Source organism: Hipposideros armiger, unplaced genomic scaffold, assembly GCF_001890085.2.
Source record: "Hipposideros armiger isolate ML-2016 unplaced genomic scaffold, ASM189008v1 scaffold_106, whole genome shotgun sequence".
NCBI lineage: Eukaryota > Metazoa > Chordata > Mammalia > Chiroptera > Hipposideridae > Hipposideros > Hipposideros armiger.
Genome location: NW_017731456.1, coordinates 2,458,120 through 2,464,187, shown reverse-complemented (window position 1 = coordinate 2,464,187; position 6,068 = coordinate 2,458,120). Strand labels below are relative to the sequence as shown.

Genomic DNA, 6,068 nt, shown 5'->3' with positions numbered 1-6,068 from the left:
ATATATATATATATATATATATATATATATATATATATATATATATATATATAACTAAAGCTCACCCTACCCTCCTCCTCCTCCTTGTCCTTTGAGGTAAGCTCAGGTGAAATTGGTGTATATTAACCTGGCGTATGTTTTTGTACTTTTATCATGTATTTTAGTGTGTAAAATTTACACAAATGGAATCATATGAATGTGTCCTTTTGCACTGTGATTTTTTTCTGACTCCATCTTATATTCTTGAATTTATCTCCATTGATACATGTGGATCAACTCAAGGATAAGTTTGCACACGAGCACAAGGAAGCATGTGTACAGCTGCTCACTGTTGCAATGCTCTGCTTGTAATAGTGAAAAAGTTGAAACTACCCAGAGTAGGGGAATGGATGAGCTGAAGTTTATTCATATAACTGAATGCCAAATCCACAGTTAAAACAAATAACTTCTGTATTCTCCATGGTCCGGAGAGGTTAGGTGAAATGACAAATGTCACTCAGATGGAAAAGGGAAATCTGAACCTGAATCCAGGACTGCTGGGTCTAAGCCTAGTGTTCTTTTTTATTAACCTTATATTTTGAAATAATTTCAAACTTAGAGAAAAATTGTGAAAACAATACATATGAAGAAGTCCCATATACCTTTTAGCGGATTATTTTTAATATTTTTTCATTTCTGTTCTCTCTCTCTCTCCCCCCCCCTTCTTCTGGATACAATTTCTTTACTAAGCTATCTGAGAGAGGTTACTTATATATATTGTGGCCCTTTAGCTATAGTACACCAGTGTGTTTTCATATAATTGACGATATGTTTTTAAGTATTCACAGTACAGTTATCAAATGTAGGAAATTTAACATTGATACAGCATTTTAAAAATCATCTACAGCCCATGTTACACTTTTGTTGAATGTCTCATTAATAATCTTGATAGCAAATCTCCCCTTATGCTGGCCCTTGGCATAGAATTCAGTCCAGGATCATGTGTGGCATTTGGTGGTCAAGCCTATTCCTGAGTGATTTATTATTGCTGAGCCTGAAAATGTTCCACAGGTGTGTCTTTTGTAATTCCTCTATTGCACACACCTGCTGACTCTAATCTACACTTGATAAACTGCCATATTCTTGGTGTGTACATATTATTACTACTAAGATCCTAGTCTTGCATGGCAAATGTTAATTTAAAAAAACAATTTAAACAGCACTTCCATACCCTGAGGAATTCACAGCAGGGCCCAGTGCTGACTTAGGCACATGGTGTGAGTGAAGTGTCTTACCTGCTAAGGGACCCTGACAAAATGCCTCCTCTCTCTGCCTCAGTTTCCTCAGCTTTAAAGTGAAGACAATAATACCTCACAAGTTGTTGGGAAGTTAAATATTATGTATGGAAAGAGCCTGGTGTAAAATCATAGATCTCATTTATAGCTGATACTTTTTTTTTTTTTTTTAGTTTGTGCACCGAGATTTAGTTTCTGTCAAGTTTGTATGTTAATGGTTATGACACCTGGTAGCTCTGTTCACAACAGGGAAGGTAATACTTAAGTCATTTCTTCCCCAGTTTATGACAAGGTTACCTGGTTTCTGCACAAACACAGGCAAGGTACTTACTCTTTCACATACTATACCACATAACAATATTGGTAGCATGCCAAAGATTTTTGTTTACGCAATCATAGAAAAGGCAGTTTGTATCAGGTCGCTTTAACATTTTGGTTAGCCATACTTTACCCACATTCTGAGACTCAATCATGTAATTTAAAGGAATTGTCCTCTTCTCAGATAATGTGCAATATCATTATCTTGGCATAATTATTGAGATGGAAAGATGAAAATAATAAAACCATTATTTAAAAAAAAATAAAACCATTAGCACTTTGTTTCCATTTTAGACTTCCAATGAGGCTGCACAATGAGTTTATAAGGCAATGTACCTCACAGGGTTTTCAAATTTATGGTGTTTGCTTCGAGCCAAATTGTATTTATTGTCAGTTCTTCTGTGTGTAACTACAAAGAGGTTGATGTAGGGGAAAGCTGTCAGGATGGGTTGAGGTTTAAATCCAGTTAACAATTTACTGAAAACAACATGAAATATGTCTTGTGCGGTAGTCCCTGTTAAACTTCAGGTAAACTGATGTACAAGGTAAAACAAATTAACAGCATCATTGCTAATCATTATTAAAAGAAAATCTGATAGATTCTGGGAGCAAAATACAAAGATTTTTTTTCTTTTTCTTTTTAAGTCTAGGGAGTTATATTAATTAGAACTCTCAATTATAAATAACAGAAATACAACTCTAAGTAGCTTAAGCATAAAGACTATGATAAAGGGTTCTCATTAACTGTAAGTCACAAATTTGATTGAACCGTATTAACAACTAAAACCAGGTACTTAGATGCATGTCAGGTTCTCATTCCATCTCTCCTCTTTGCCCTTTTCTGTTCATCTGTGTATTCTTCTTGGTCTTTGTATGCAGACCACCTGCCTTTTATTCTGGTCACATGAAGAAAAACATGACTGACAGCAGCTTCTGAACTTCACATCTAAAATTCTGTCACTGGAGAGTCTCTGTTTTCTCCACAGTTCCAGGGGAAAGCCTTTGATTGGTCCAGCTTATGTCAGGTGTGCAACTCTAGCCCAACTGTTACGACCAGAGGCAACCTGGGGAAAGCCTTTCATTGGCCTGCCTTGAATTAGGATACCTCCCACCAATCAACTGCAGCCAGCTGACCAGGGTGACACTAAAGGAACATGTGGATAGGAAGAATGGGGTAGTTCCCAAAAAAAGGGGAACTGGGGAGACAATAGATGACCATCATGGGGTGTACTCCATCCATTCTTTGAAAAAATAATTTCTGATTACTTATTGCTTCCATTAGGATCAATTCAGATACAAATAACCAGATGGTAAATAAGAGTGACTTAAAAACATTAGTCTTACCTGAAAGTAGAGATAAGTGCTCGAGGGCAGCTCCTCAAAATCATCAGGGACATGGTCTTCTCCATCTTTCTGCGCCACCATCCTCAGTGTATGATGTCTGTCCTCCAGGTCACCTTATGGCCCCAGGTGGCTGCTGGATCTCTCGCTATCATGTCCACTTTCGAGCCATCAGGAAGGAGGAAGAGAGGAAAATATTTCTCCATTTGTCTGCCTCTCCTTTTAAAAAAACTTCCTGGAAATCCCTTTAACAACTTCCACATAGTTCTCATTGGACAGAACCCAGTCACATGGCCACACCTAGTAGAAAGGGAAGCTAGAAAATGTGTCTTTCAGCGGGGTCCACTGCTGCTTCAATAATACAAAGGTTCTGTTAGTAAGAATATGAGAATCTATGCTGAATAGGCAATTAGAAGTCTCCACCACGTTTACTGTGAGCTAGACACTGGTAAATGGGAACAAGATAGGCGTGATATATGAACAGAAAACTTCAGCCAGTCCCTAAGGAGGCACAGGATGAGGGGGACAGTTCCATGCCAGGTGGGGAGACTAGCCTAATGGGAGAAAGGTGTACCTCTTTTGTTTTATGAAAGTAAGGAGAGAGGATGGGTGAAAGCAAGTTTGCAGATAGGGCGGTGGTGAAGTGAAGGGGGTCCCATGGATTGGCATCTATTGTCCCTGAGAAAAAGAGGTAATGGAAGAATTGGGGGTGCTAAATAATAATGTACAAAGGCAAAAATGTCCTTGTCACAAGGAGGAACAATTAAGTTAATGGTTTTCAACCCTGGCAGTGCATAAAATACCCCTGGTCAACCTTTTAAAAAGTATCAGTGAGGATGGCAGTGGTGATCAGGCTTCGGTAGATTGGCTTGTTCATTGATTTTTTTAATGTCTAGGTGATTCTAATGTTGAGGCCAGTGAGACCCACTGGTCCATTTCTAAGCAGCTAAGTTGCTGTAGGTTGTATAATAGCCCTGGCCCTGTTCTACCACTTGCACAAATCACCAAGCCAACTCCAGCTTCGTTTAGGAAATTAACAGGCTAGATTGAAACCAAAGTAGATGGCATTGAAAGCAATAATAAAATACAGCAATCAATCAATACATACATACATACATTCTATGGATTATCTCTACTTGACTATTTTAGGTAGAATTTCGCAACATTTCTTTACACCACAATTTCTGTGAACGACCACAACACCTGTTCTTTTAGAATTTAGCTGTTGGTCTTTTAGAATTTAGTCGTTTTTCATTTGTAAGCTATTTAACTAATGTTCTATAAGGTGAGTACACTTGTTTGCTTGCTCATTTCCTTTAACACACCACACAATTTGCCTGTCTTTGACTATGAGCCAGACAGCTGTCTAATTAGTGTGGTGGCTAGAAACAATTCCTCCTGAAGAGGGAATGAAAGATACTGTTTGCTCCCTGAGGTTTTTCTCACCTCTGCCGTATGAATCTATTTGAAGTAAGGGTTTGGGTCAAAAGTCAAAAAGGTGGTTGAAAATAACTATCACGTTGAAATAATCCAAGGAAATAAAAGTGCACAGTTGAAAAGAAAAATGCATATTTTTACATTATATCATGGCTTTCTCATCAATTACGTAGCAGCAGTTTAAAGAGAAACAACAATGATGATGATAAAATAGAATGTTATGGAAGAACGGCAGAAAACACACTGAGGTCTGAACGTTCTTTGATGCCTTCATGTAATATTGTTTTACCTCTCATTGGAAGCAAATTTGAATTAGTAGATTGGGCCATTGTTTATGATACATTCATTTTTAATATTTATTGAGCACCTACTATGTGTCAGGCACTATTCTAAGGATTGAAGATTTATGGGAACAAAAGCAGGCAAAATTCCTGCCCTCTTGGATCTTATATTGTAGTGAGTAACAATGAACAAGATTCATGTGTAAACTATGTGGTTTGTTCAATTTTAGGTGGTAGTGAGTGATCTGAAGAAAGGAAAAGCAGAAGAGGGGTGTAGGAAGTATGGGGGTGGGGTTTGCAATTTTAGATAGAGTGAGCAGGGAAGGCCTAAAGGCAGTGTGCTAGTGAGCCATGCAACAGTCTTGGGGAAGAGCATTCCAGGAAGAAGGCAGAGCAAGAAAAGGTCCTTGAGGTGCTTACTGGGTGGCCAATGGAATAGAGAGAGGCAAACCAAGTAGGGCTTCATAGGTCACCGTGGTGACTTGGACTACTATTATTCGTGGGATGAGAAGCCATTGGAAGGTTTTGAACAGACAAATGTTATTTTAGCAGGATCATTTAGTTACATCTGGTCATTCTATTGAAGTTGGGCCTTAGGAGATTTTTGCAATAACCCAGGCAAGGAATGATGGTGGGTTGAACTAGGGTGGTCGAGTTGAACTGGTAAGAAGTTACTTAATTTCTGGATGTATTTTGATGGTAGGGTGAATTGAATTTCCTGATAGAGTAGACATGAGAAGTGAGAGGAAAAAAAAAATCAGGGATGACACCTGGATTTGTGAGCAATTAGAAAAATGGCAATACTATTTACTGAGATGGGGACATCTGTGAGAAGAGAAGGCTTGGGGGATCATCTCATGGTGGGTCTTATAGATCATGTGGATGTGCAAGCAAATATGTTAGATAGACAGTTGAATGTATGAATCTGGAGTTCATAGTACAGGTCAGGATAATCTATTTTCATGACATGTAGATAATGCTTAAAACCCCAAGAATGGACGAGATCACCAAAGGAGAAACTAAGGCCTGAACTGTGGGGCCTCCAACATTTATGTGACAGAGAGGCTAAAAGAAACCAGAAAAGGAGGCTGAGGATGAGTGTCAGAGAAAGAGGCTTGTGGTGTCCTTGGAGTGAAGTGAAGAAATTATTTCAGGAAGGAGAGAGCAGTCAACTCAGCCAAATCTTTAGCAATGTTCACCAAAATTGGTATTCCTATCCGAGAAAATAGGACAAGGAGAGAGAACATCAAAATCCTGTGATTGTCCAAGGTCACGCACTTGGCATGTGATAGATTCAAAATTCACAAACCCTGGTTGTTTGGCCTTAATTGAAGCTCTTCAACAGGAAATAAAAGAAAGTTTAGTCCACCTATTTGCAGCATCAGTTATATTTATAGTTCTATATGTTTTTCTGCAA

General features: G+C 38.4%; 1 pseudogene; it reads right to left on the bottom strand.

The window, feature by feature from the left end:
- The window catches only part of LOC109384934 (60S ribosomal protein L5 pseudogene), a 27,038-nt pseudogene extending 24,021 nt beyond the window's left edge, over positions 1-3,017 (bottom strand).
- Positions 3,018-6,068: the final 3,051 nt, after the last annotated feature.